Source organism: Schistocerca serialis, chromosome 12 (assembly GCF_023864345.2).
Source record: "Schistocerca serialis cubense isolate TAMUIC-IGC-003099 chromosome 12, iqSchSeri2.2, whole genome shotgun sequence".
NCBI lineage: Eukaryota > Metazoa > Arthropoda > Insecta > Orthoptera > Acrididae > Schistocerca > Schistocerca serialis.
The window spans coordinates 121294592-121300996 of NC_064649.1; positions in this window are offsets into that span (position 1 = coordinate 121294592).

Genomic DNA, 6405 nt, shown 5'->3' on the forward strand with positions numbered 1-6405 from the left:
TCCCCACCAACGGCAAGGTCCATGGTTCATGGGGGGGGAACGTAAGATATCCGAAAATAAAGCTTCGTTTCTAGTTGACTGTCCTACTACGAAATGGCGTAACATCTGCTTTATAAACACTAACCAAACAATGGAACAACGCATACTATTCACATTCAAAATAATAAATATGTGAAAATCATTCAGTTAAATTACACTTTCTTTTATAACATACGCTTCTCTTTTCATGTACAGTAATCGCATTAAGAAACGCAAGTAAGCCTACAACATTCTGAATTTAAAAAGGCGTAGAGTGACAGTTATTAGATATATACATAAATTGGATCTAGGTATAATTGCAAGCAATCTGTTTGACATATCACTGATAGTGCAGTGGTGAACGGGAAGGGCTGGGAAACATGGTGACGGTTCGAAACACCTTGAAAGGCAAAATTTTTTCTGTTATGTTTTGTTATTTATTCGAATTATTTGGTGTTATCTGTGAGTCTATAGTCACTATGCCTATTATCCACAATGATTCCCTTTGTGTGCATGGAAATTAGCAGGATGGGTATATTACCCGTACTAACGGAATGTGGGAATCCCAGTAGCATATTCGTTGTTTCTGCAGTTTGCTCCCACCTCCAGTTCCGTTCGTGGTGGATCTTCTGTCTTCAGCTATGGCTGTCCTCAGCCAATTGAAAAGTATGTAAGTCACACAACACGAAAGCAGCGCATTTGCTGCAGGAAATACGAAACTGCCAAGACTCCCAAGTGATAGTTTCATACCTTCTGCGAAATGATTAGCGCTCTCGCACCTCATTTGTGTTTATATGGACATACTTATACAGTAGACATTCAAAATGATAAAATGTGTAGGTTTATTAGATTACAAAACACAAACTGTTTCACTGTTTCGAAACAGCGTATCGAAACATTACATTGTACTGTTTCATTTGTTTCGAAACAGTTAAGTGTTTCAGTTTGCCCATCTCTAGTGGCGTGTACGCCAGACTGCTTCCCCTTCTCTGTTCCTCCGGCGTAAACATGACGGTGCTGCCACAGTGGCGAGGAACAAATTAATCATCCTCCATCCACTTATTCAATAGGGGCGGCTGCCACAGTTCCCGAAGCCTCTCCCTCCGAGGTTTGATTTCGAATCCCCTATTCGGCATGAATGTTGAATTAAAAAAAAAATGATGGGCGGCACATTTGTCGCCCCTCGGAAAGTGCCGCCCCGGGCGGCCGCACCTTTCGCTCGTGCCTTGCTCCGGCCCTGACTGCGAGACACTGCAAAAATTGTGGCGTGCAATTTAAAACAAGAGGAGGGGTATGCTGTCCAAGGGGGGTGCGTTTGCATCAGGATAACGCTCGACCGCACACCGCTAAAGCCACCAACGAGCTCATCGCAAAATTTGGATGAGACATTGTCAAACACCCACCCTACAGCCCGGACATAGCCCCAAGTAACTGCCATCTCTTTCCTGACATGGAGAAACACCTGGGTGGAAAGCATTTCGGCGACAGAAAAGAGCTGGAAGAATCAGTTCTCACAAGGGAACCTCCCCATCGCACCCCCCTCAGATTTAGTTATAAGTTGGCACAGTGGATAGGCCTTGAAACACTGAACACAGATCAATCGAGAAAACAGGAAAAAGTTGTGTGGAACTATGAAAAAACTAAGCAAAATATACAAACTGAGTAGTCCATGTGCAAGATAGGCAACATCTAGGAGAGCTCGAATTGAGGGACGCCGTGGTCCCGTGGTTAGCGTGAGCAACTGCGAAACGAGAAGTTCTTGGTTCAAATCTTCCCTAGAGTGAAAAGTTTACTTTCTTTATTTTTGCAAAGTTATGATCTGTCCGTTCGTTCATTGACGTCTCTGTTCAGCATAATAAGTTTAGTGTCTGTGTTTTGCGACCGCACCGCAAAACCGTGCGATTAGTAGCCGAAAGGACGTGCCTGTAAAGTGGAAACCGAAAACATTTGATTGCAAGGTCATAGGTCAACCGATTCCTCCACAGGAAAACACGTCTGATATATTCTATACGACACTGGTAACGGCATGTGCGTCACATGACAGGAATATGTTGTCGACCCACCTAACTTGTACACTTGGTGAATGGGTAAAAAGATTCTTCTACCTTGCCCAATTTAGGTTTTCTTGTGGATGTGATAATCACTCCCAAAAAAGTGTGAAAACATAAGAGTTTGTCACATAAACTGCAACAAATGAATGTAACAGTTTCACAGTCGCACAGTTTTCTCTCTGCTCTCTCAAAACATACGTTTTTAACGTTTTCAAATTTTTCCGTGTGTAGGCCGTCAAATCCTGCATATGTCCAAGCAAATCTGAACATGTCCTGGAAATTTGGAGAGCGAAGTTGATTATATGTGAGTGCCTGAACTTTGATAATTGTCTGAAAGTAAAAAATTAAAATTATCTCCCGAGGGTAGACTTGAACCAAGGACCTCTCACTCCGCAGTTGCTCACGCTAACCACGGGACCACGACCTTCCTGTTCTCACAAAAGCCTTGATGTTGCTTATGTTGCCCATGGACTACTCAGTTTGTATAATTTGCTTATTTTTTCAGTTCCACACAACTTCTTCCTATTTTCTCGACTGATCTGTGTTCAGTTTTTCAAGGCCTATCCACCGTACCAAATTATAACTAATTCTGAGGGGGGTGCGATGGGGAGGTTCCCTTGTCAGTTATCTGCGCGGCCTGGCGGCAGATTTTTTTTGACTCGGGCATTCAAAAGCTCATATACAGCATGCAAAAACGTATGGACCTCACTGGCGACTATGTAGAAAAATAGGTTAAATTCTAAACTTTGCAAAAATGTACGCATTCATGAAATAAACATGTTTTACGCCGTGAAAAAAAAATTGGGAACCGTATTTTATAGGCACCCCTCGTAGCAAACCCTGAAGTTGGTTGGTCTCCCATTAGCATTGCCATCAAGTTCCAAACAATAGGGAAGAAAGATGCCAAAAACCATTCATGATCTGTCCTAAACACTTTATGACTTTCCATTTGAAGGGTAAGAAATGACAATTTATTTGTATTTTAGATAGCTATTTGTCTATGTAAAATACAAATAAGCTTAGTCATTTCTGATCCCCGAGATGGAGTGTTATGAGGTCTTTATATTGGTCTCTGATTTTCATCTTTGTTGCAGATTTAAATTTCGATGTAGCAGTAGATAGAATATTATAAAAAGAATAATTGCTACACTTGTGTATGTGTGTGTGTGTGTCTGTGTGTGCGTGTGTGTGTGTGTGTGTGTATACACACTTTTGAAAAGGGCCTTGTTATCCGAAAGATAACGTTCCGACTGAGCAGCAACTACAATCCTTTTCATAATATTGTTACATTTCATCATGGATGTTTCATTGTTCATCAGATAAAATATTTTTCTGATAAATTAGACAAGATGATTATGTGTAACTCGCAAATTTTTAAAATATGAAGTGAAAGATTTTAACTTTAAAGGTAGGTTAATTCAAATATGGGACAATGTTGAGAGTTGAAAAGCCTGGAAAAGGAGATAAGACATATCTTCAAGTGCCATTTAGCTGTCATATGACTGATGTAGGAAAGATTTTGCATTTGTTTCTCCAAAAAAGAATGAACTTGCTCTCCCTTGCTTCAATACATGTATAGTGATTCACGTGAAACAGAGAAAAGGATAAAGACTGGCTGTTAACGAACATGCGATATTGCCCAATATCACTCTGACAGAAGAGTATAGTGTTTCCCCGATATGGTATCTGGTCATGAATGTCACTGGGGACCAAATGATGGAAGAATTCAGTTTTTTAATTGCTTTGGAAGCTTAATGTATGTCAGTTACATACATATTGGATATCTATCTCTTTGGTTCTAATGTTCTTAATAACTTTGCAGAGTTACTGCAGATACCACACACAGAAGCAAATGCTGTTACTGGAATACCAGTAATGTTTATTAGATTCTGTTAAAGTAGTTCTGGGCATTGCAGCTGGTAAGCAATGTTATCGGGCACCAAAAGAAGTGAGTATTCAATTTTGGAATTGTGTCTGGAAAACTTCATGTGTATCAGCTACCTTCATGTTGCATAACTCAATTACTTGGTCTTAATGTTGTTAATTTATTTGTTAGGTTCAGTTATGATGGATTTCTGGGCAGTCAATCCATGGGAAAATTCACACTAGATTGCATCAAGATTGTTCTATTCCAGGGATAACTTGGAAGATTGATTGTATTGCTGAAGGAAAACAATCTATATAGTGTTCCACGTGTGTACCAAATTGCCTTTTGTTGTGACACATAAATGTTGGCAACTTGATTGTAATTTTTGAACAGTTTCTCAGCAATCCAAGAATTTCTTGTAATGAGAAGTATACATCGTTACTTGAGTAAAGGCAATACAAATCGGGGTCAATACAACTACCTTATTGACTTTCCACAGAGAAATATTTTTCACTATTGCTACTTAAAAAGTCACATGTGTGACAAAGTTTATTTACAGAACTTGGCATAAAGATCTCGCTTATTTGTATTTTAGATAGTTCTTATTTTTTGACCCTTCAAATCGAATGCTATGACCTCCACATGATCTATTACTTAGTAGTTAATTGTCCATTAAGGCACAAATATATGAACATTACAGTGAGAGGGATCTTTATGCCTGGTCCTGTAAAATTAATGGCATCTTACTTAATGTTATTGTTGGGAATTTGATGGCACAGCTGTGGGGAGCCACAAACTTCAGGGTTTGCTAACCACAAATCTTGGATACAGTTGCTGAGTGATTTCCGTAATATTTCACTGTTGATATAGTTGTATGTGAGATTATAAACCTGTTTATACAACTCCCTCACTTCAAATTGCTGCAAAGAAATGGTTAAGGTATCAATGTGATGCTCTATATTTGTTTCCTCAACTGTATCCTCGTTGCTACTGTCTTCATGTGAAATTACTGCAGAGACACTTCTGAAGCCAAACCTGTACATCTCATGAAGACAGATTTATGGGCTATTCATGTAGCTTTCTGGTATTTTATGAAAACCCCACTCTGGTTAGAAAATAAAGAAAGATAGCACAGAAATGCTTGCATGGGTATTTATATATCTGAAAATCTTCACACATGCAGTTTGGTAAAGCAAACCTGACAACATAATCACAGTCTCTAAACATTGTACTCTCCATACAAAACAAACTGTCCAATCTCACATTCACTAATCTTGCAGTTAACTCAACTTTCGCTGATGCATATCACTGCATGACATGTTTCACAAACTTACTTTTTTAATGCAAAAACAGTGGAACATTTGTTATAATTTAGTGGCAGAATTCTGCAGACAGTACTTTCTGATTAAGCTTGGAAGAAACTGATTTCTTATATCCTCAGTAACCCTCTTCAAGGTCCTGTCTGTATTCCACTTTAGAAAAAAATGTTTACAATCTTGTTCATGGCTTCAACTCCATTTGCAATGTCAATGGTGTCAAAATTGCCCTTATCCTCATAACTTTCCACCCCCTTTTCATGTACCGATAGCCACTGCTGTTAAACATATGGTGATGCATTTTCGTTTCTCTGAGAAGCCTCATTATCTCTTCTGTATGATCTGTAAATTCTCTGTTTGTGATTCTGAAATTTCTTGCCGCATGCCCAGAAATCTCTTCATGTCATTTTGTATATATTCAGCCATCTTCCTCAAGCCTGTTTCTGACGGAAAAGTCACAAGTAAACTATTGTCTGAGGAAATCCTTGTTCAGTTGCGTTGGCGGCCCAACTCCCCAAATGGGGCCTCCCGGTCAACAATGACATACGATCATTTGCATTTATCTCCGACTATGAGAAATCAGTAACCATGTAGATGAGATTCCAATCTTTGTTCCAATCCTTGAAAATGGCTAGCACTTCATGAATGGATCTTGCATTTTCATCTTGAACGAAAAAAACCAAATAGCCCCTTATAGCTATAAAAAATAAAGGCATATCATATGTTGTTGTTATTTTGTATGTTGCAAATAACAAACAACTATCCCCATACTTCTGCAGAAGATCTCTTTGCTAACAGCTCTGATAGAGTAAAGTAATGCTTTCACTCCTCTATTGACATCTGTACCATGTCTGTAATAAATCAAGTGGTTGCTTGATTCCTTGTGCCACTCATCAACCATATTCTGTAATTTAGGCTCGTCAAACAATGCTTTATTTGCAGATTACAAGATCCAATATGTGTGACTATAAATTTTTTTCAGTGGTGTAAAATGTAGTATTCATTCGACCTGTTATGTGTGTCTCAGTTAAATTATCATCAATAAACGTATCTAGAGCCAACTCATTGGCTATACAATGTCATTCCATCGTGCACCTGAATTCGTATTCCCTTTACAAGCTTTCGTTAGAATGTGTGTGTGTGTGCTGATTCG